Source organism: Canis lupus, chromosome 20 (assembly GCF_048164855.1).
Source record: "Canis lupus baileyi chromosome 20, mCanLup2.hap1, whole genome shotgun sequence".
In the NCBI taxonomy this organism is placed as follows: Eukaryota; Metazoa; Chordata; class Mammalia; order Carnivora; family Canidae; genus Canis; species Canis lupus.
This window is the reverse complement of record NC_132857.1, coordinates 54,009,194-54,034,833: the sequence shown is the minus strand read 5'-3', so window position 1 is coordinate 54,034,833 and position 25,640 is coordinate 54,009,194. Positions and strand designations below refer to the sequence as shown.

The window sequence follows — 25,640 nt, the reverse complement described above, 5'->3', positions numbered from 1 at the left end:
TCTCCATTGAGAGATGGTTGAAGCAGTCCAGCTTTCAGTACTATCACCATGGCTCTGTGTAAGTTTGAGCTATGAGAGGGCCTGCCTTCGAAACATCAACATGTAGTCTACTGAATAGAAGAGGATAATGGGAATGAGTCACTTGAGGAAGAGATTGGACTAATTAGAGGTCAAAAAGGACCATTTATCAATATTGTGTACTTTGTGTTACCAGCTCAATAGATTTTGGTTCAAGTATGCTGAGATCTCTTATCTGATAGAAAAGTTTCTTCTTATTTATTTAAAACACTGAGCTTGCATTTTGGCCAGCAAATGAAGTCTTGTGGGACTTCTCTAAGTCTTTCAACACATGCAAAGTGAAGAATTAGAGATATGCAAGCCAGGTCAACAGACATTTTAGTGGTTCAGGCTCAAATTCCTTCTCCATATCAACATATGGACCAAAACCAAGTGCAGGGCTTAGTTGAGTTTTTAAATTTCCAATTAAATTTGCATAAGGCACTTTGCTTTGAATTAAAAGAGATGCCGAAAGTCCTCCAGAACCCCGAGAAACCCTGAAAGTCACAAATGAGGGTGTGTAATGATCAGGAATGATTGACGCTTAGGATAATAAGAACTGGGATATGACTAAGTTCAAGTTTATCCAAAATATTGAAAACCATTTCCTATCCTAAATTATGAAAAGGAAAAAAAAACAGTGTTAGTGGGAGTGAAAAGACTCAAAGGGCATTTGGACAAAAATGACTATAAATGGAATGATAGCAAGCTCTGGTAATTATACAGAGCTGCAAAGTTTTTAGAAATTTTGATTGGTATCTCATGGGCTTTTTTAGCTTTGACACTTGCTTCCTGATGCGTTAAAAGTGTCCGTTTTTTTTTTTCTCTCCCATATCTTTTGCAATACTTGGTATAACTATTTATTTTCCTCAAGTTTGATAAGGAATAAGGCTATAAACCAAGGAACAAGAGAGTTCAATTCAAAGGAAATGGTTTTACACCTTACTAGTGTAGTTAGGGGAAAAAAAAAATGGTTCATCAGTTACCAAATAACTCCTCCCTAGAAACGCTTCAAATTAGATTCCTGCTACAAGCTACAGAGGTGTGGTGGAACTGAAATTGCTGGTGTTTCCCCATAGCTGATCATACATGGAGCTCTCCCATGCTCCGGGTTTGTTTGGGACCTCAAAAATCTTCTGCGCCATCTAATGGAAACAATGCAAACTGCAGCTTACTTTGGTGGTCAATACTCTCCAGTTCTTCAGCACAGATCAATACAGAGTAGATGGAAGCTATAGAAACTTAACAGATCAAATACCAGCCGCTAAATGTAATGGCTTGGGGGTGTTGGCCCTCAGTTTTATAGTGTACACAATTCAAACTTGCCCAGGGTAGTATGATTTCAACATGCAAACAAATTAAAATATACTGTATCCATTCATAGCAGACAATGGGGTTTAACTCACATGATTTGCCAAACCAAGATCCAGAAGATTCCAGGTTTTATTTTTTTTCTTAGAGCATTCATTTGCAAGTTAGTGCTGTATTTCTTTTTCACATCTATGCTACAAGTACAATGTCATTTAATTTTCAAGGTGTTTATCACTTTCAAAAACCGTGAATTTCATGAATGGCACGCCAGAGTCTACACCAAGAATTGTAAACTCTAATGCAAACAGAGCTAAGGACGTGATTTAAATTAAAAGTGAAGAAAGTGAAGAGGGTATGGTGCAGTTAAGTATGGGGTCTTGGAAAAGTGAAATCATACTCTCTGAAGGGAATGAGTGCTACTCAGCAACAGGTGATTGTCGTCCAGTGACAACGTCCAACAGAAGTCAGAAATCTGTAATCTTATGTATATTTCCTTAGTTTTTAAACACTTGTTCACACCAAATGCATCTGTGGTCCAGATATGACCTAGAACTAAGACCCACCATTTGTGGTTGCTGGTTTACCATAATCCAAGGTAACATAATGAGAATATAGTTATAAGTCCCGGTTACCGGAATCACTTGGGTTGCAAATCCTTTGAGAAATAAGTGCTCTTATATTTTAATTAATATGCATAGATTTGTCTTAACTCTACACGGTGATGGAGAGTATCAAATCACACATATTGTACAATCCTTCTATTATTCTTGGCCAAGTAGATCTAAGTCTAAAATGCACTACATCCATAGCCAGACTGTCGCCTGTACAGTCCTGGGATAAAAGGCAGCTGTCCAATTTTGTCAAACCACAGTTTCTATTAGTCCCAGCCCTTGAATTGGAGACAAGCACACACAAATGAATGAAAAGTGGATTTCAGCATTTGAAAGGTGTTTTCATGTAATCATCAATATACTTTTATATATCTTGGGCAAAAAAATGTAAAGGAAGTGACTAGCAATTAACTAAAATTCAAACATGTAGAGAATATAAAGAACAATAAAAGATATGAGGTGTTAAAATGAATGAACCCAACCAAAGATACGTTTTCTCCCTAAAAATGTTTTAGATTTGAGGGTTTGTTTGTTTTTCAATCCTTACCCTCTACTTTCCAGACTCTGTTGCTTGCTACCTCACTATTTTGAATTATTTCTGAAGACAAAGTCCCTTTAAATAGAATGTCTTTTTCCCTCTCTCATAGACTCATAGTGCCTGGAGGGACTTCTTTTATCAGTGTTGGGGCAGGTGAATGCCCAATCCACATACTTTCTAACGGTACCTTTGACAGCAGATTAGCATCTTATAGATCAAAATGTCCCATCTTGGTAGCCAGTATTAACCTGCCTCTCCACTGGTCAGTTGTTCTGTTCCACAACTGGATCCTGAGTTCAGGAAACACTCATAGTACAATGCACGTTAAGGACTTAGCACAGCAGTGGGCATATACAACATAGATAATCATTATTCTCCTCCAGGGCCTGCCAGAAGAGATGCTCCTTTTTACTTTATAAGAAGCAAGTAGGGATTCTATGGTGACAAAAAAGCTTAGCAAGAGTTGAATCTCCTTCCTGTGCGTTCCCTTTTGCATAGTGTACCTGTGTCTGGTGTTTTGTGGGATGGAGGTGGAGGGAGAACTTCATCAGCAGTGAAGCAGGAAGAAAGGATGGTGGTGAGATAATTCCAGCTGAAGGGACTAGTCTGATCACTACTATTATCATTATTAAAATATTTCAAAAATATTTCACATTCATTTCTTGTCCGTCACTTTTCAAGTTTCTTAAAAGCAAGAGCTATGTCTCTTTTCCTTTGCAATCTTCTGGTCTACCTTAACATCCAGTCATACATGTAATAGGTTTTCAAAAAATGAATGACAAATAAATACATGAGTAAGATACCAATTATTTTTGTTTCATTATAAATATTATCTTTGGGATTTCAGACGGTTAACAACGTATTTGCAAACAGCAGTTTATCTGTTGTACATTGATATTAATTCTCCTTTATGGAAGTTAGGATTCACTGATGGCAATGCACTGCAATCTCAATAAGGTATAGAGATAATGAGTTAATATTTACCAGATAAAATAATTTTGATGCTTTGTTGACCATTTTGTGAGACTTACTATTGCCTCCTCGGTGGCATACTGAATTGGGGTTAGATAGTTAAGAAGCTTAGATAAAATTAAATCGTTAACTTTCTTCTTTAATACTTAACTAAGAAATTTGAGTAGATTTTAAAACAAAATTATATTTAGAAATGGATATCTTCAAGGTACGAGCTACTGAGAATTCTCTAAATGGTCCATAAATGACACATTGTACACTCTAGTCCTTTAATCTTATCTGACTTCTTACTTTTGCTATCTCATAAATGAGGCTCAGCACACCAGATATTCTCTGAAACTATGACCTAGTAATGATGATTCACTATTCCCTCTATGAAATATCCTTGCTTTAATCTCAACTTCACCTTCTTCCAGAGTCTTGGATCTACTGACCCTAAATTCAGGTTCTGTTTTTGCCTTTTCCCAGCGTTATTAAGTTCTTCAACATTTGAATCTGAAATATTCATTTTCTCCATACAAGCCTATCCCATTATATCCTAAATGTCCCCAGTTTTTTTTTTTTAATTGTTCCTAGTTTTTTAAGGCCCAATCTATTCTCCTCCCCACCACCTTCAGCCCTGTGAGACCCAGCTACTATTCCTGGACTAAGAAACAGTCACATGAAAGAGCTTTTTTGTTCCACCCTGTTAATAGAATGAAAAAAAAAATTATGAAGCTTGGAAAACTGTCATCTTGTTTTGTGCAAGGAACCCTAGGCAGTTCAATGTTGGGAATTCAGCAAATTTTAGATTTATAAAATCCATTCACTCTAATATATTTTAAATGCCAAAATATTATGGGAACATTGTTCCCAAGAGTTAACAATCTGGTTTGAAGGCATAAGTAGCAGGGGTTGATGGCAAGAGAACCAGAAAAGGCCATTTATCTCAGCTGAATCATGAGCACTAGGGATTGGCTAAGAACATGTCAGTAGAATGAAGCAATTCCTATGGAATGAGCCTTGGCCAGGAAAGCACATTGATGTTGGACAGAGGGACCGCAATATCTATGGCTTCAGCTTTGTTGCAGCAAAATCTTAATTAACATGATTCTCTCCCTTTGGCTTTCACTGTCTTTTAGATTTGCAAGGAAAAGGATTATAACATATGAGTACCGGAAAACCATTCTTTCCTCTTCAGGGTTTGATGGCATCCTCTTTTGCGCAGAGGATTAATTATTAACTCACATTTATTATCATATTAACACTGTGTATTTTCTCAGTTTTAAAAATAATATATGCCCATTATACTAATTGGGAAATTTCAAAAGTATAAAGAAGAAAATTATAATTCACAAATTAGATAAAACAATTGTTAATTTTTTGCTATGTTTCTTGTCAGTACTTTATGTATCTTTAATTATTTATAATCATGCCATCCTGTCTTTTACTATTTAAAAATTCATTTAAAATGTTCTTTTATTCATTTAAAAATGCTTTTTGAGCATATTTTGAATGTATCTATGTCCTTAGGATTTTGCTTATATAAATAGACCATAATTTACTTCGCCATCCTCCTTTGTTACCCACTGTGGTTGTGATTATTTGAGATTATGCTTTATTTTCTCTTCCTCAAATAAATGAAGTATAATTACTAAATCTAAAGGTAGACTCTCCCATCCTGTGAGGTCATTAACTTGGAATGAAAATGATTCAGGGGGAATTGGAACAACAAATTTTTGCCTGTCCATGATATAGTTCAAAGTTGGACAATGAACTGCTTAGCTATTAAATCAAGTCTAATAATGTCTGATACGTCACTGAGAAAAATCATCTTTACATATTTTACCAAAAGGAAATGTGGGAATTGAAAAGGTTTATTATCTGAACTTAACCCAATATTTCATATTCAGGGTCTGTGTTAAACATTGTGTAACGTCTTCTTACAGAGTTTCATTAGACCAGAACTCTGGTGCTATTCATTTATGCATATGTACGTTTTTATTTTAAAATACTCTTAACAAATGATCCTTTTATATATATACTATAAATCCAATCCAATATTTATAAAGAAACAATAGGCATTTCTGTATTTTGTGTTCAATATATTGTTCATATTGAATTCTCCATAGACAGTAATAAGCAAACAATATAAGCCCATCAATATTAAATACAAAATCTTAATCACAAATGAGTTGTAATTGGATTCAATTGCAAATGGGTTTTTTTTTTCCCTCACAGCACAATTAAAATTTACTCACAGATTTTTCCATTAGAAAATAAAATCAGCTGCTTAGTTCTAAAAATGTACTGTGACAAGAGCAAGGACATTTTCTCTCTGCTGGTTTTGTTTCTTGGGCGCTATAATACTCTGGGTTTCAGTACTCAGTATCAGTAACCTATTCTGCAGGGGCAAGGATTCTTTTAAGATAAAAGAGTCTAAGACATTGCGAAGCAATAGTATCATAAACTACTTAGACGCCAGTTGCCCGGAAGCCCAAGGCATCTTCCCTCCAAATATATCCTGGGCTCATATATGTTAAGATTAAATCAAAAGCACATTTCTGTGGAAGTTCATGCTAGCCTCAGTCCACTCTTCCAATGTGGATTTTGTCTTTTCCATGGACAGAAAAATATCAAACCAAAGTATACCCTTCATTTCCAGTCTCAGAAAAAAAAAAATAGAAAAATAAGACTTCAGAATTAAACCAGGATCCACTTCTCAAACAATCTGGTTGAAGCCAGAATGGAGACACATGAGAGAAATACTGGAGTTTGGCAAAAGTGAGACCAAAATTTCTCCACTTCTGGTAAGAGAAGGCCTCTTTTTCCTCTCTCTAGAGGTTTTGTCTAGACACCGATAAAGGTTGTCCTGGATGATTAACTGATTAGAAATATTTCTAGGAGACACTTTGCCAGATTTGGGGTAACCAAGAAATTTGGCTAAGCTAAGTCATTCAAAATGTAGCTACCATTTTTATTCAAAACTCACAGTCACATGTACATTTTTAAACTAGAGTTTATTAATTCACCTTTTTTGCAGTTATGTCTTTCCACTTTGTCCTTTAGCTTCTGTCATTATGTCCTTCTCAGTAGAATCCAGATACTGAGAAAAGATTAACTCTTGAGCTCTGTAAATGTTAAATAAACTTCCATAGATTATGAGTGTTGAGGACACAAAAGGCAAAGTACATGATCTGTGCACATGTGCACACTCATGTGTAGCTCTCTGATCCCTTTTTAAACAAATATTAAAATGACAAAGGAAGAACTATGTCACTGTTTTGACATCCTTTTTTCCTTCCCTTTTAACTGTAAGTCTGTACGCATTCCACCAACATTTTTTTAAATGAAAAAGGCAAGATTCTAATAATAAATGTGAAATGAGATGAAGATCAGCTCTGAAAAATAAGTATTATAAAGGTGAGCTGTCAGGGCTCTAGGCCAATCTTTTGATCTGCTTTAAAAATATTATCCTCAAATAAAAAACAATTTTCTTAGGTTTTAAAATAGTATTATGATATTTAAAGAGAATATTTGGGTCTTTAGTGCTATGTTTGAGGCAAAGTTCTCAAAAGCTTTAGAAGAAACTAGTGGATATCTTGCCGAACTCTGAAAAGAGAAAAGATTCTAAGCTTTAAGAAAGAAAAGAATAAGTTTTCATCTTTCCCCAAAGATTATATTCTCTGTTGTAAATGAGAACAGATTTGATTTCTAACTATAATACTCCTCTCCTCCCCATTCCCTACTTTACCTCTAGCCTTTCTTAGGTCTGCTTTCCAACTGAACCCATTAGTGAAGGAAAGGCCAAAGTTTGGGGTATCCTGGAAAAAAAACAGTAGGAACATCTTTTGTTCTTGATTCAGCTACAACTCTTAAAACCCCCTGTACCTGGTTGCCAGTAAAAATCCCATTTCACCTGCAGAGAAATCTATCATGTCACATCAGCGAGAGCTCAGTCTTTCAGGTCTGAATGCATGTAATTAAGTGATTTGTGGTAATGGTAGACATCGAAATGCAAAGTGAGAGGTTGATGTTGTGCTTGGCAGTCAAGCCATGTGGCTGCCTATAGCTGGAGATATCTACTTTGGGGTCCTAATTGCATCAACAACTCATTTGCACATAGAACTTTCATGGGTTTATCATCTCTAGGGAAAGCACTCAGGGTTTTCAAATGAATAATGAATTTATACTGATTCAGTCCAGTTTTGTTTGGTTCCCCTTGGCTGGTGACTCTTGGCATGCAGTTTGTGATGGCTGGTAAGAGACCCAGAAGCAGTTCATTGCTATGGAACTCAAGGAAATGCCATGACTGGTTTATATGATGAATATATGATACTCTTAGAAAAGACATAATCTGCCACATAGACATAGAGGAGATCTAGTTAGAGTTAACAATGTGGATACGCAAGAGGAGATTCTGGTTAGCTGAACCAAAACCAAGAACTCTCACACTGCTTTGGTAGGGATTGCTGAGGCAGACCAGAACATTTGGGGCCTGATGTCAATGATATTTGATACAGATCTGTTGGGAATATGGAACAAAGTAAAAGGACTCAATTTCAAAGATGGGACATATCTAATAACTTTCTTTGTCTCTTGGTTCATCCAATAGGATAAATGTTACAATAAAATCATTGCTGGGGAGAAAAACAAACTCAAAGGAAAACCAATAAAAATAGTTTAACTTAATCCCAACCTAAATGGTGTTGACTTTCCTCTTTGCCATTTTTTCTTATGATCAGAAGATGCTTCCTATTGAAAAGGACATTAGATAATGTGCTGGAATAGCTCCTTGGTGAATACATCTATTAAAACTTATCCTCTAAACTCATCTGCCACATGGTATCTGTTGCTGCACTGGCAATAAATCCTCAGGGATAGAGGATGAAAAACTCAGGGGGATCTGGCAAAGTCTGGAAATAGAAATAGACCATCTGCCTCATGGAGAAATTGACAAGAGACTCAGAACAGATGCAGGCACCCCTTCACCATGAGGCAGATGGATAAAGAGAGCAAATAGAACCCAAAGCTGATTCTGGGAGACAAATAAGTAAAAGGCATGGGAGAAGGCTGGTTCTGAAGGATAAAGTACAAATTTATCAGTCTGAGCTTGAAGCCTCTCATAGTATGGCTCCACTCTGGTTTTCCACACCTATCCTTTACTACTCTCCCTAAACACATCTTTCCAGCCAGAAATACTAATTTGGCATCATCCAAACATGACTTTTACATTCATGACACTCCTGCCTCCTTTTTGGCAATGCATATTTTACCCACACTTAAAGGCTCTTTTCTCTGCAAAATCTTCCCTAAAACTCATAATGATCTCTTTCCTTCATAAATGTTCAGCATATATTGTTTATGCTTCTCATTTTACAATGAAGTGGTATTGTGCTTTGGATAAAAATTCACATTTTTTTTTCACAGTGAACTATAAGATTTTATCTAACTGAACCCTATTCCTCTAATTTATCCTGTGTAAATCTCTGCATGGCCATGCACCAGCTACATTTGGCTGCTTAGAGGTTTTGAACGCATAATGTTGCTTTCCATCTCATAACTTTGGCACAAGACTCTACTCATTTGAGTATCAGAAAAAGAAAAGACCACTGGGATATGAAGGTGAAGGAAGCAGAGGGAAGTTAGGGAGGGCGGCATCTCTGGCTGAGCGCAAATGTGGCTGAGGAATAAAGGAAATGTGGGAGGAACACCTGTGGGGGCAGGTAAGCAAAGGACATGGGGGAGAGACCAGAATTTCCAAAAGCTAAAGGGAGAACAGTCAGTGGAAATTCTGACAATTGATCATTGAATTGCTTGGTCTTTAAGACCAGGCATGATGTTTAAAGAGAAACAGCTGGGGGCAACAGAGGAGCGACACAAAGGGAACTATGTTGATAGTGATGAGCCTGGCATATATTTTGTTTCCTGACATTCAGGATCAGGCTGGACAGGTTTCCTTCAGACTTCATCTTCCAGCCTTCCTGTAGTCTATAGCTGAGGAATGTATCAGATGTGAATAGGAAAACAATCATATCTAAGAAAAGTTTTCAAAAGCCAGAATTAATACCGGGGTTTTTTATGGGTTTTATTCCGAGACCCCACGTCATTCAGAAACAAGATTAGCCTGCATAAATTTATGAGACCCTTAGCTCCTCTCATTTTAAAATTCTTTTTCTATCATTAAACCTTGTTATATAAGTATCTTCTACACTATAGCGTGTGTGCGTGTGCGCACATACCTTGGCATATTTGCTTTTCAAATAATACTAGTTGATTTTCTATATGCCACCAGTTTTCACCAGCCTGTGGATAGGAGTAACATTGCAAATGACAATTATTCCACCTTGCATTGGCATTTCAGTACTTAACGTGTTTCTACTGTTCCTGCGAGACCTTGGCTGCCTCCACCTTTCCCCCAAACCCTTGTGTTTTGATAGTTCTGACAGCACTTCACGTGTTTCCATATGAGGACACTGCTGGCCACAGCCACTCTTTTGTCAGGTGTCAGCTCTACCTCTCTGGCACCTGCTCTTATATTCTCCAGAGTTCTGTGGCTGTGGCTTGTACAAATTGCCTAGAGAAAATGTCCAAAAAACCTGGAGAAAAAGAAAACTAAAGTGTCTTCTACTCAGCGACATAATTTCAACTTAGTCTCAGTTCATATCCTTGCAATATATGTGTACTAGTTGACTTCAAAGAAATGGGAGCGTTGAATAGGGGATGACATTTCCTTGGAATATCCAAGATTAAGAGTTGTTTGTAAGAATGCCATAGAAGTATGCCCACCATGTTTGCAGCTCAATTTCAAGCGTTTCTAGAAGGCCAAAGCCTTATTTCAGACTGTTAATAGAACATAGGTTCCAGGAAATTGTGTATAAACCCCAAGGCAGCAGAATTATGGATCTGTCCCATCTCTTGACTAAAGATCACCATTACTTTGCAAAAATTGTACCACATGTTAATAACATCCTAAAGCATGAACAAAATAACTGTAGTAGGAATTTAAGCATAGTCTCTTACTCTATTATTTCTGATCAAGTGATCTAAAAGAATAAGAACATTTGTATCATCTCTGTCAATGAAAAGAGAAAGAGCTTGATTATGTGCCACACTCTTGCATCATCTTGGTTCCCCAGAATGGACTAAATCAATTGAAAGATAAACTCACTGTAGTCAGGCATATGCTGACATGTTGGCCCCTTCACAAAAGCTCATGGACAGATTTCCTCTAGACCCAAACAAACTATGTAAAGAGTCTGTTTTGATTCTTGTTAGCTTTGCACTCTCTCAGCAAGCTGCTAAGAAAATTCAAATATGGCTACTCTTTTGGAAAGAAATGGCATTCCAGAATCTTTCAGGTTTTTTTTTTTTTTTTAATATAAGACAAAGTTATTTTTACAGAACAGTGCTACTCTACAAAGCATTCTTAGGATGGCATACAGTTCTGACAGTTCAGTTAATTCAGAATTTGAGCTCAATGTGTGGTTTGAAAGGCTTAAACTAATGAACATTATATGTACAAATTGAGCCTCGATGTCCTGATAACATTGGTTCACTCTGTATCTGAGGAGCCACGGCTTATCCCCAGTAATGTGTGGTCTCTGTGGCTTAAGTGCTACGCTATTCTCAACACCTAAAACTCTCCCTGGTGATTAAGGTTTAGAAATACACAGTTAATTCATATTTGTTAAATGAAAGAATAAAAATATGTCTGTGTTAGAAAATTAAAGAACTAATTTAATAATGTCAAGCCTCTCATTGCTCATAATGAAAGCGTGTTTATATGTTCCAGCTTTGGTAAAGGGAACTATCTGATGAAACTATATGTGGCTACTTTGTGAAGGACTGTTTTATTTTATCTCATTAATTCCTACAACTCTGAGGTAGGTGTTAGCTTCCCCATCAGTAAAATCAGGATAATAAGACTTATTTTAAATGAGTTTTTAAGAATACACAGTTGGTAAGTGGCAGAACAAAGGCTCAAAATGAGTTTTCTAAATTTAAGGGTTTTTTATTTCCCCCTGAAATTCCACAATGTTTTCTAGATAAGGACACCGAGTTTAAGAAAAGTGGAAAATTATGTACTTCTGGGTCCCAATCTAAGGGTTTAGCAGTATATTCCACTCTGATTTAGGCAACACATTGACTGTAAATACTCCCCATAATGAGCTCTTAAAACAGAACATAGCCTTTGAGAAAAGGCTTTGTGCTGGCATGATGATATAAGAAATAAAGGTCTGGATTGTGTCGGGACACACTTCACATTACAAGTTGTGAAATAATTCAAGCATCTTTCTCAAGTATAGAGAAACATCATTCATTCTTACTATGGGGACCTTTTACTTACCAAAGTTTTTTTCAGACCGATAATTCTCCACCCTATGAGAATAGGGAAAAAGAAATCCTGCAATATTAGTGTTTACCTGCTTAGAAAGATTCCAGCTTTGGAATAAATTAATAAAGCTTACATGTCTTCTTAGTTTTCCCGTAATGATCTCAGCATAAAAAAGAAGGCAATAGCTGAGAGACTCCAGTTTTGGAAGCTACGTAATTCTAAAGACTGTAAATTCTTTTAGTATTAAGAGAAAATAAGTTGATAGAAGAGAGAAGTGTTTTCTCCAAACCATAAGATACAGATAATTTTCTTGAGGCTAAGCAGCAAAACAATCATAGATCACCCGAGTCTTGAATACTGGACATTAAGTTCTCCAGTAGGCAATATGCCCTTGATGATCTCTCTGGAAGATGCTGTGGTTTAATATTTTGAGGGTTTTTTTGGAATGAATCTATTTCTCCAAGAGACTTTTTAATCCTACAGATGACTCTCATTATCATCTTCTAATTATACTCATTAATGGAGGTAGGAGATTGAAAGAACAGAATGGATAACCCAAGGCTGTATGTAATTTAGATATAGCTTATCCTTGGCATCAGAATCTAAATTAATACTTATAATTTGAATCATGGAACTTATAATATTCCAAGCAAAATAATAATGCTTTACAAAGAAGATAATCCATAAGAATTGGTAATTTTCCCATTACGGCACACTACCCAAAACTGCTTGGAAACCAACTATCCCAAAAGAAATCTTTCTGCATCCCTTCTTATATCAGTTCAACAAAGGTGTTCTAGATGTCTATGCTATCATCTGTCCCACACACTGAGCCAATTTTATGACCATAACAAGCTTTAAATTTAAGATACAAAATATTAGCCCCTGATTAAGGCACCTTGATTTGATCCAGCTCTGTTTTCCTCTTCGCCATCCTGTATAGTCTTGCTTCACAGGCTAGATTTGAGGCTACACATTTTTATCCAATATTCTCCACTTGAAACTCACCTTTCTAGAAAATAAGTCTGTCATCCTCACTCTCCTAACCTTCAGCCAACTAACTCCCAATCATCCTATAGATCTCAACATAGATATACTTCTTCCAGAAAGCCTTTTCTGCTATTTCAATGTAGGGTTAGGGGCACCTCTTAAGGTTTAACATGATTGCCTTTTTACTGGATATAGCTCTGAGTAGAGTATCATGCCACTTGAGGACAGAGACCAAATCATGTTTATACTTATGGCTAGAATAGCTACCATGGTGCCTAAAGATGATTAATAAGTACCTGCTAAAGAAAACATATATAATGAATAGTATGTAGTATTTCTAAGTCAAATAGAACAGTTGGCAATCTAAACCTCCAAGGGGAAAATGTTCCTCTGGAATCCTAATTCAGCTAAATAATTTCAACCAGGGAGAAGAGAACAAAGAGAAGATGTAAGATATCTGGCTCCATTGTTAGAAAGACACTTTTAGTTCTTCAACGTTTACTCTCTGTGACATCAGGCCAGACTGCTAGGGCTGTAGAGCATTTTCTGGTTTTATATTGGCCTTTGAGATACAGATTATTATATTATCGATCGTTCTTAATATTCACAGGTCGTATCCCAGGAGTCTAGAAGATAACTTTGCAGTGTTTCTAGAGTTTCAAAGCAAACTGCAGATGTGATTACTTGGGATGTTTGACTATGGACAATTTTCTAATTTTTTTTCTTGAATAAGATCAATCTTTTGCCTGACAGACAATCAGAGAAAATTAAAGACTCAAGCAAAATCTCAATCTTCACCTGAGGGTTCATTAATCCAAATTCCTTGAATTCTCCCCCAACCATACTCCCAGAAGGGACATCATCTTCAATTTTGTTTTAAAGCTTTATTTGCTAAATAAATAAATAAATAAATAAATAAATAAATAAATAAAGCTTTATTTGCATGGAAATAAAACAAGGAATACTGTGTTGACATCTGGGAGTGGCAAGGTGTTTCTCCACTCCCAAAAGGGAATTGAGCATTTGCCTGCTTGGATTCTTTTCCTCTTCTACTCTTTCAGGAGAGGTCTTTTTCGCCCTGGTACTTTATCTTAGGATGCAGAATTAGACAAATATAATAAGAAAGACAAGGCTGAACAGGTTGAAGGAAAAGAAGGATTCTTGCTTGCTAAGTCAGTTGCTGGGCTCTTCATTGTTATGGAGAATCCAGGTGAAGGGTCACTTCAAGAGGAGTGTAGAAAGCTACAGAAAGCCTGAGCAGCGTGAGAAGGATGGGCTCTGGTGAGAAACAGAGAGAGCTGAGGAGGCTGAGTGCCAAGAAGGTCTTTTGAGGGTTCAAGTGAGAGACCGTAGGTGTGAGAGAGATGTTGGAGGAGAGAAAGTGTTGGAAGCAATTACAAATGGGGATATTTTAGGGTTGCATATCCATTTGCCTTTTTCTAGGGAGAATATCCATATTTTTATCACATTTTCAAAGGGTCTAATGATCCAAAAGTGTTAAGAACTATTAATATATACTCAGTCACATTAAACATTCTGATCTCGAAGAACTTCTAGGAGGTACAGCCTTTCCATAGAAACACTGGCAAAGCAAATGGAACATTTTCAGAATGCAAAAAATAGGACCCATTTGTGGAGAATAGTTATTGAAAAAGACAAGCTGTCTTGGACAACAGATAATTTGTGTGACTCAGTTGTATCATTCAGTCTTTGACGTTCCTTATAGTATGGCATTAGGGCTACTTGCTAGTAGAAAGTAATATTGAGTAGCTACTATGTAGTCGGTCCAAAAGAGTGCATGTATAATGAGACCACATGTATATTTATCTCTAAATAATGATAATGGTTCAGCCCTCACCTGCATTACTAATAAATCTCCAGTTCTATTTTGTTAGTTTTTCTCTGCAAATTTTTCAAAAACTCTAGGACTTTCAACTTGTGTCTACAAAATGGCTCTCTATTGTCTCACTTATCTTTTTTCCACTTTACCTAAAAACCTGGCAAGTGGAAGTGGAACTGTAGTCCTGAAGACTGAACTGTGATAGCCACGTAGAGTTGCCAGAACTTGAATGGCCAAAACCTGTTAACCATCAAAGTCTTCTGCTCCTAGTAGGAACCAAGACTGCCTCTTCCTGACAGCTCGATAGAGCGGTAATTCACTTGGGATTATTTCTTGCCATTGTGATACAGGTTTTATGAGAGATATTCCAAAAGCTTGCTGATTTTTTAATGTTTTTACAAAGTAAGGGACTATTTTTTATTTCTACCTTTTTTTATTAAGGAGTATCCCCTAGCAACCTTGCCTGGAGTACATATGCTATATAGCTTTTCTGCTCTTCAGTTCTCTCTCTCTCCTCTCTCTCATTCATTGTGGTGGGTTCCTTTAAAGCCACATGGCGGCACTCAAAACCTTTACCCTTCCACCTCCCTCATTCTGGGGGGCTATTTTTAATTCACTAGTTCCCATTCCTTCCCCTTTAAGGTTTGCTTCTTTTTAGGAGTTCATGACTTTTTTCTGCACTCTCACCTCCGTTGACAGCCATCTTCATCAGACATGTAATTCTGCACATACATATCTCCATGGAGTCCTTTCTCCTTAGGAGGGCTCTGAGTCTTCTGTGTAAATCCGTGGTTGAAAATCAATACTCAGCAGGATAAGTCAAGGATCCAGCTACAATGCAGACAGATGTTGGGAGGTGGTGGTCTAATTCTACTAGCCAACAACACTAGAGTCTCAGATTCTTGATTGAACAATTTTACAAAAACACTTCCACCTAAGATATTGTTTGTTAATTTGCCTTAATAAAAAATATTAGACGTGTTTTATTTTTTGGCTGCTCAGTCTGTTTGACTGTTTTTTTTTATACTTTCATTAATTATATTTGGGAATGTACCTTGCTCATAATTTTTGCCTAACTTAATTGAAAATATGCTGTTAAGTAAAATTTACATTTTCTGATGATTTCAATCAAAGTCCAGATTTTTTTTCCTTTTTAAAAAAATTCTTTTTTTTCAGGATTACCTAAAAACCTGAAACCAAAAATCCTTATTCCCTTTAATATACAAGACAAAGAGAGAAAAATAGATGAATTTATAAAATTTACGAAGTGTCCTAATATCTAATATTTTAACAAACTAATACCTGAGACCTCTATGTCAGAAAAGTTATCGTAGTAGCATACAAGTCTTAACCCATTTTATGCACTTGTTGTGGGTTGTCTAAAGGGGGATTCATTTGGATGTTTGAAATATACAATTGTGGAACTCAGAAAGACTAATGTTCCGAGATCCCACTAAGAAGCTGAAATCTTTAAAAGTTCCTTTGAAAATACTTTCACCTCTAGGTTTCAGGTTTGCAGGAGAGTAAGGACTCCTGTAGGCTCTGTGCATTCATTGTTTTGTAAAACAGGGAACTGTGTCTTGGTAGGTTATTCATGAAGAATTTTCTGAGAATAATACCTTTGAGTCAGTAGCATCTGGTCTTCTGTGGTAGTTCTAGGGGTTTCCATGTATTCTGAGATGGATGGGACCACCCCATACCTTTATGTAAACAATATAAGGAAAACAGTGTGGGGCAAACATTTATAGGCCTGATCATCTGCCTTTATTTTTATCTGTCCCAGAACTTGTAGCTTTATGGGTGAAGATGACTTCTGGAACCTGGAGGTTCCTAGCATCTCCATTGCTATTTCTGGGCGTGAGACTAGGCACTTCGGTCAGGAAGCGGAGAGTATAGAGCCCCTCAGGGTCCTGGGAGTTGTGAAGAGCAGATGCTTGTCTTCTGATCTTTTTCCATCTTTTAAGCATCCTCTTACAGCCTTAGACATTGTTGTTGTTTTTGGTTGTTGTTTGTTTGTTCTTTTGTTTTTGCTATTATTGACTAACAAGGCATTGGAAGGAACATTCTGATAAAGAGCATTGAAAGCTGCCCCTACCCTCCTGGGGCCTTTGCATTTTAAAAGAAGATAGGCAGAGAGAGAGAGAGAGAGAGAGAGAGAGAGAAGGAGGCTTAACACAAAGCAATGCATTTCTAAGTGTGGTCTTGTAGTCCTCTGTAAGAGAGGTATTTTTAGACAGCACGACTTTCTAACAATCCACCTACCAAAACAATGCCCCGTACTTGCCTTAAAAAGATAATAGTCTTAACACAGGGATCCATAGAAAAGCAAACATCATCTAACAATATCATTACATTCTGTTTAAAAACATGGTGAATTTCTCTCCTGGAATTGCCATGTATAAGTTCCGTGGTTGAATAAGGCACTTAGTCACCCTGAACTCCAGTTTCCTGATCTTCAAACGAGAATCATTTTAACCCCACAGAGTTATTCTGAGGATCAAATGACATACTGGTTTGCAAAGTTTTACACTGCCAAACAAGGCTTGGTTGTGAGGAATACGGGCATTTAGCAATGGAAAGGTTGCTATAGGGATTGAGCCATGAAAATTAACATTCTGAGAACAGCAGGACTACTGTACTCAATATTGAGTTTATAACTTATAATTCACAAACTGCCACAACGTGGATTAATTATAGAATTCAGTTGTGTGTTCTTATTTTGGGGAGCTGAGTTATGGATTTCTACAGAGTCAATATGACTATGGTAATTTCCCAAGACAGTGTTCGCTGGATCGTGTTGTGAATGATGCTTAGAAAGTAGTAGCAGGATTGACTTTGGGTCTGTTTCAGTCTCCATCTCTCTAGATCTGTGTAGACGTCAGTCACTCTAAGGAGCTTGAGACTGTCCACATATCAAAGAATAGAAGAGTACAATGACGTATTGAATGAGCCACCAGTGATGACCCCAAAGGCTCACTTGGAGCCACAGAGAGAAGGGGCTCCTATGATTTCCATATATATCATCAGTATAGACCTCTTGTGCACACACAATAATTACTCCATATTTTTTTAGTTTCAGTGGGACATTTTTTTTATTTAAAAGATTTCATTTATTTATTCAGGAGAGACACAGAGAGAGAGGCAGAGACATGGGCAGAGAGAGAAGGAAGGTCCCTGTGGGGAGCCTGATGTGGGGCTCAATCCCAAGACTCTGGGATCACAACCTGAGCCAAAGGCAGATGCTCACCCACTGAGCCACCCAGGTCCCCTCAGTGGGACATTTGATTGGGTCCTGTCCTGTCCATTTCTTTTCCCCTTTGTAGACCCTGGGTAGCCTTTGTCCAAATAGTGCTTTGGGATATGACTCATTCTTTATCCAAGTTATTCCAAATATTTCTCTAGAAATAATAGAAGCTTTAATTTTATATCTCCTAGGCATCTTTTTCACTATAAACAACCATTTCAGTGTGTAATAATCGTGGTTCATGTTACAAAAACAGAAACAAATCCTGGTTAAGGGATTTATTGGAAGGGTATCAGCAGAAAGGCTATAGATCCAGGATTGGCAGGAGCCAAAGGAGGCAGTTATAGATCTATCTCTGCCACAAAGCTGGTCTGTTGAAGGAGCCACCAATGGTTCCATTGCCTTTGGAAAATGCATTACCTCACAACTACTGTAAGTAATCTCTAACTGATTCCACTCTTTTTTTTCACTCTCTATAGGTTTGAAGTCCAGCAAGAGCTTCTGACTAGCCATACAGAGGTGGCTAGCAGGCAGAGGACAGGATATCAGCCTTACCTCCCACCTAGGATGAGATTTCCCTCAAATAGGAAGGATCTTTGTATGTTCACTAAGTAGGATCACAAGTAACAGGTGGTCTTCTCTTTAGAAGACTGACGGTGTTTTGAGGACTTTTGTCCCATCTTCTCAGAGCTTGCTGTTCTCCTCAAATCCTCACCATCCTTCTCAACAAGGACTCCTTTCCTTTTACCTTCTCTGGGCCTTTACTCTTCACTTGAAGTCATGGAATAGCTTCTCTCCCACAGCTTTGGTTACTTAGATTCTTTTCTCAGCACTGATAGCTTGGGCTCCTTCACTTGCTATTATAAAGGCATAGAATCCCCTCCTGTCCCTACCCCCAAAGATCACTCTTCATGTGAGATTTAGGATTATTTTCATTTCCCTAGATGTTTTCATATCTATCATTCAATTCTTGGCATTACCTCTAAATGTCCTGTTACCACCAAATACCTTGGAAAGAGCTTCACTTTGTATATTTTATTATGTCAAGAAGCAATTTCATGCTACAGATGGAAGGAGGATATTAGTGCAGTGTTACATCTCTTCACGCTTAACCCACTCCCCTCCTCTTTTTCCCCTCTGGAAATGCCTAGATTTATGACAGACGTATGGGACAAAGTACATACATTACTGTAGTAGTTCTTGGGTGTTCAATGATTTAAAAATTGTCAGTAAACATAATTTAATTTTAAAGAACAGATGATTTAGAATGAGATAAATCTACCCTTAAAACCTAGCAACACCATTTCCATGTTTTGTGACTTTTAACAAGCCCTTAATCTCTCAAAATCTAAGTTTCCAATCCCATTGGATTATTGTGAAGATTTAATGAGAAAATTAATTGAAGTACCTAGTACAAAGCCTAACACATAGTAGGCACTCCATACTAAGATTATTGCTATTAGCTCTGAAAGTGAGGTATTTCCGGAGACCTATATGGGTTCCCAAATCCTCATGTTCAGTATATTGCCACAGAAACCTGTGTTTCTCCATAATCTGATTTCTATGAAAATGCATGAGTTTTCTATAGGTATCTGTGGATAAAATTTAATAAGTTTTATTTCTAACTAGATGATTGTTTCTCAAAACAAAATTAGAGTTATTCTTATTAAAATGGTGAAAAGAAAGCAACAGTTTCACATGGTTGTAAGGAGACTTGGCTGATCATCTAGGGTTTTTTCACTCAGTCCCATAGCCTTTGTGTTTCAAATATAGTCCTCAGCCAAATTCCAAATTATTTTACATTTATATTATATTATTTATATTTTACAAGGTATTTTACATGACATTAATTATTTTGCATTATCCTTGGTTTATAATAAATTGTCAAAATCGTCATTTACATTTTTGAGTTTCATGATAATCTGCACTGAGTATAGAACACACATATGACAACTTCAAACATTCTAACCTGTAACTACACCAATCTGTCATTTTAGGCTTCATTTAAATTCTGGATTCAGAATTTCATTGTTTACCCCTGAATACATATGGATAGTTCTAAATCAAGCTGAATATTTCAAAATATCATGGCAGGGAATAAGCTATTCTGATGAGCTTTCTTCTTTACCAACGAGGTGACTGAGTGTTAAGATATTGGCTCTCTCGATAATTCTTTGATGAGAAAATCTGGGGAATCAAGGAAAATACATTCTCAGGCTCACCTCAGACCTTGGTTGAGACTTTTTTCCAATCTTGACTTTTTCGTTAGTTTCATCTACGTTACTTTGTAATCCTGTGAGTTGCCAACCTACTGACACAACTTGTTCTTGAAAATTCCTCTTTCCTGAACACTTTTAGGAATGAATGATACTAAAAATTGAATTGGAGACAAGTGGCACAATGATGAAGAAAGACTCTAAGAGTGCACCATAGCATGCAGTAATAGTTTCACTTGCTTTGTTTATCAATAAATTAGCCAATTACTCAAATAGGATTTATTGACTACTTACTCTGGGTTCCTAGGGCTTTTTATAGTAAGGCAATAGTCTGCCAAGGCTTTGGTCATGTACTTCTTTCAATAAAAATATTTTTTTGCCTTTCCCTCTAATATATGCTATCTATTTATACATAGTAAATCAAAACTATTATACTAATATCTTATGTACATTTCTCTGTGTTTGTAAGAGTATAAAATAGAAAAGAAGACATAAAAATGATACACAAATGTCAGTCTTGATATTTCCTTCCACATCTGGTCCAATGGATCAGCTTTCACATCTGCTATGGTTTTGCACTTCATTTTGAAGACCGTTGTTCTAAAGGTATTGGATGGCTCTCAACAGGTTGAAAAAGGTAGAGTTATAAACGATGGCCAGCTTTTTCAAAGGAAGCTATGATTCTTTCTTTCTTTCTTTCTTTCTTTCTTTCTTTCTTTCTTTCTTTCTTCTTTTCTTTCTTTCTTCTTTCTTTTTTAATGATCATCATTTCTGAAGAGTATAAACCACATCTGGACAAGCTGAAGTTAAGCCAGTTTTCCATTCTTGGACGCTCACCAGGTGTTAACTGTCTCCACAGCATGCTGAGTGTGAAAGATAATGGAGAGAGAAGGAGTTTGGGGTAAATGTGGACATGGGAACAGCAGTTTTAAGGGGAATTTGATTATTAGAACTCAATTTCTTTCTTTTTTTATATATTTTTATTATTATTATTATTTATTTATTTATTTATGATAGTCACAGAGAGAGAGAGAGAGGCAGAGACATAGGCAGAGGGAGAAGCAGGCTCCATGCACCGGGAGCCCGATGTGGGATTCGATCCCAGGTCTCCAGGATCACGCCCTGGGCCAAAGGCAGGCGCCAAACCGCTGCGCCACCCAGGGATCCCATGGAACTCAATTTCAAACAGAGAATGGCATTCTAGTTCAACTGAAGGACAAGTAGAAGCTGGATAACAGGAGTTCACGAAGTCAAGTCCATCATAAATGTCAGTCTCCAAGATGATAAGAGCAGGGAGGATGGGTATATAAGGAAGATGGTGAGATAGACTTATGGCAGAAAGTAAGTCTCAGATTCACATTTACAGAGGAAAACAAGGCTCCTCTTAATTTCAGGTACTAAAGTATCAGGCACCTAAGCGGCAACAAGATTTTCCAGGTTCCCAGTATTCCTGGCCATAAGAGAGAGACAGACTGTTGGATTCCTCTATCTAAGTCCTGCTGCTCCCATTTCATCACCTGAGTGTTTTATTAAGATGCAATTGCTATTTTCACCTCCAGCAAGTTGATCTATGAAGCTCCTGACAGCTCTTTACACCCTTCTTGGACCAATATTTCTGAATTTGGGGTGGGGGTGCTATATATGACCAGAGGATGTTATATTAAGAAAAGCTGGGGGCACCTGGGTTAGTGGTTGAGCATCTGCCTTTGGCTCAGGTCTTGATCCCATGGTCCTGGATCAAGTCTCACACCAGGCTCCCCCCTCAGGGAGCTTGCTTATCTCTCTGCCTGTGTCTCACCTCTCTCTGTATCTCTTATGAATAAATAAATAAAATCTTAAGAAAAAAAAGAGAGAAAAGCTGAATAAGAGCAGGGACTTGCATGGAGCTAGGGACTGGCCAGCATCTTCCTCCTAAGGAGAAAAGAATTGAGAAAAACAGTACTTTCATTTTTATCTGCTTTATTATTTTGATGCCTGTTGCCAGTTTCTGATACACATCTGGACCTCTATTTTCTGATTCATGTGGTTGTTCCATTTTGATAAACCTGTGGTTACTGGAGGTTCTGTTTTACCCCTCCCTCTCCCCAAATAGTTCCTGTGTCCACTTGACCAAATCCTGAAGCTAAAAGTTGTCCAAAATGATGTTAATCCTCTATTGACATTCTGAATTGCCAGATCATGATACCGACTGGTAGAGTCACATTTAAATTAAATAATTGAAATATATCGTACAACTCTCTCTTCTCTCATTCTGTCCATTAGGGAAACAGGATAACCGTAACTAAGGGATTAATGATATTAGGCATATAAAGTTGGTTGTCCCTGGAAAAATGGAGCCAAAATTAGATATGACACCTAATTAAACTGTGTATCAAATACCATGGGAAGAGCGGCAAGATGTCACAATGAAGACAACATAGGAGAGAAAGTCAGGAGACCTAAGTTCTATACTTATTCTTTAGTAAGCCATACAATATTTAATCTATTTATAAATCAGCTTTCTTTTTTTTGTCAAATTAGACAAACTGACTAGAGCATTAGAGATTCCTTCAAGTATTAATATTCTATGATTCAATATTATAATGGTGAGGCTTACATAATCTTGATATAAAATATTGTCATTCCTAGTTTTCTGGAGAGGAGATAGGGAGATAAAAGAACTGTGCCCCAGCTGAAAATTAGTATTCACAAAACAGAAATATCCTGAGGCCAACTGCAATAGTTCCCTACCATCCCACCTCTGGAATAATAGCAGCTTTCTTTTCCTTGCATTGAGTCTGCTGAACCACCAGTTCTATGGGAAGGGTAATTAGAAGGAGATATGTTTGCAAGAGAGTGCTGGGAAACATCCAGGATATGTTTATTCCAAAGGGAAACAGAAACTCATGCAAATTAACAAGACTGTTGACTTTGAAAATAGCATATTATTAATTCAGAGAATATGTACTTAGCTTATAATAACTTAATAGTTTCAGAAAAGGAAAGGATGGTGCTTGCTAAAATATGTCATTATTTCTGAAGGTATGTTTTCAGAAATGCTCACCAGAAGAACGAGTTGAAACGAGTCTACCTGTTTGTTTCAGCCCAGAAGGCTATTTGGATAAATTCTGAATTCAACAGGTTCTTACATGTCACCTGGAAAACATTTGTTGTTTGGGTAGATTTGAAATAACTTTCAAAAGACCACAGTGTGAGCATTTTTATTTTTTTATTTCTGATTAAAGTCAATTGCAGAAACTCTTTTACTCCTTTCTCCTGTCCTTTGGTTTTAGACTACACTTTAAATGGTTCTTGGCTCAATAAAAAGAAAAGAAAAGAAATTTCTGGCTTATTCTCAAACATATAAGCCTCAGGTTGGGAAAAAATTCCCTTGTTTAGAAAAGTAGATGCTATTGTTTCTAAATGATCTCTTTTCACAGAGAGAACAGAATGTAAAGAATGACTCTTTTTCCACTAGTAAGTTATATGGAAATAAAACCCTGAATTCAGCATTTTTCAAATATGATTTTCAAAGAATGACATATAACATTTTAAGGGCAGCAAAAAGTTTAACCTTTAGAACAAATAAAACAACATGAGCAATAAGTATGTAATTTCAGAAGGGAACACATTGCTTTCTGGCAACCCTGCTAACAATTGGCTACTGTAGATTGTGCAATTCTTCCAGTAATAAGATTTTTCTATATGCTGGGTCTATTATAGTTAAAGGATATAATCCAGGAATGTGAGACATCTTCTGGCAATTTTTGACTATTCTCCATCTTTTTTGGGGGGGAACTAGATTAAAAAAAGAGTTAAAAATATATAGTTTGATATTTTACAAGTAATCAAGCAACCTATAAAAATTGATTAATAGATTTGGAATGTTTCGAGTGGAAATGTGCCATTTTTTAGAAAAGGCAAGCAGAGAAGGCAATTTCTTAAGTTATCAACCTGAAAGGAGAACCTAGAATGTGTCAGAAGAGGAAGTTTGTGGAATCCATAAGTTAACATAATTTTGGAGATTCCAAGCAGACTCATTAGAGAATATAGGTAAAATCCGCATTTGGTGACTTCTCTTTCACAATTTGTGTATACAGGAAAAAGGATACCATTTGCTGACTTTTTTAGATTATAGTGGGGAAAAAAAAATCCTGATTTGATCTACAGTGGAACCAAATCCAAGGTATTGCAATGTTCTTTATAGATTATAATAGGCAAACTACTACACAGCAGTTATAATAAGCTAAAGACTATTGAATATTCTTTCTATATATATTAATGTATTCAATACATCAATAAGATAGGTATTATCATATTTTGCAATGTAAAGATTAGGCCCACAGTTGGGATGACTTGCCCAAGTTCACACAGCTTGAAGGTTACCTTTGGATTTGAGCTCAGGCAGTTTGGCTTCAGAGTGCCACCGCTTCATAAAAATCCCTCTTGAGTCATAGAACCTGAAAGGCATGTTAAGCTTCGAGCAGTCCAGCCCTCTACCTGAAGCTCAGAGAGATGAAAGTGAGCTTGTAGACCACAGTAAGTTAGCCACAAAGGCAGAAACAAAACCCTGATTTCATTAGCCCCACTGAAGAACCCTCCACTCCGTTTGTTTTCTTGGAAAAGCAAAGTACTTAATAATGCCTTTAAACATTTATAATTAGATCATTCTGTTTCTTCTTTGCTCTAAACATGGTTAGTCAGTTGAAGAAAAACTAACTAGGATTGTCATTGCCCACTTAGCGGGAGATGAGGTATATGCCATTAGCCAAATGACCCAGAAGCAGCGGGAGGCTCAGACAAGGAGAGAGCTTGCAATACATTTCAAACAAAAGCCCTCTTTTCCTCAAAGTTCATTTTCCCTCCGGGCTACATTTCCTATAAGAAGTATAGCTTTCAGTATTTGTTTTGGACTCAAGAGTACAACTTTGTTTTATCCTTCCTCCCACCATGCCTATGTTTCTTTGGGAAAATGGGTAAGGATGAGATGATTGAGCCCTGGAATAGCTCCTCCCTCTTCCCCTTATGATCACATCTTAACATTGTTTTCTTCCTTGATAACCTTTCTATCAGGTGGTGGCAAGGAAAATGAATGAAAACTTCTGTGTTTCCATGAAGGCCTTGAAACAACAGAATATTCAAACTATTGGCTAGAATCAAAGTGCTTTTGCAGCATTCTTCACATTTCTGGATTTTTCACTGTGGTAGGAGAGAAAGCTGATGTTTATGTGCACAGTTCACTGCCATAGTCACAAGAATTTTATGAAAAACTAAAGCTTCTCGAATAAATTGCTGTCACAACAACTATTAGAAGTTGTTCCTTATGGCTGTATAATAGGTGGGCTAAGATTCGGTGTTATCTGCACCCCACTTCTGTAGGTGGATGTAACCTCACCCCTTTTCTCCCATTCAAATGAACATACTGAAATGCAAATGATTGACAGTCATGTTAGTATAGGGATCACCTTGAATGTGTTTCGATTTGTTTTTTAAAAGAGTAAATATCGGCATATTTTAGTACTTTTCTTAGCATTCTATTTTAATGCATCTCACAACCCACTGGAT

General features: G+C 36.9%; 1 long non-coding RNA gene across 1 annotated transcript in view; it reads left to right on the top strand.

The window, feature by feature from the left end:
- Positions 1 to 25,368, top strand: part of LOC140612133 (uncharacterized) — a 32,370-nt gene extending 7,002 nt beyond the window's left edge. Inside the window, exons 2-3 of the long non-coding RNA XR_012013446.1 lie at positions 24,176 to 24,261; positions 25,149 to 25,368. This is a non-coding gene — a long non-coding RNA (uncharacterized lncRNA). The remainder of the gene's footprint in view (positions 1 to 24,175; positions 24,262 to 25,148) is intronic.
- The last annotated feature ends 272 nt before the right edge of the window (positions 25,369 to 25,640 follow it).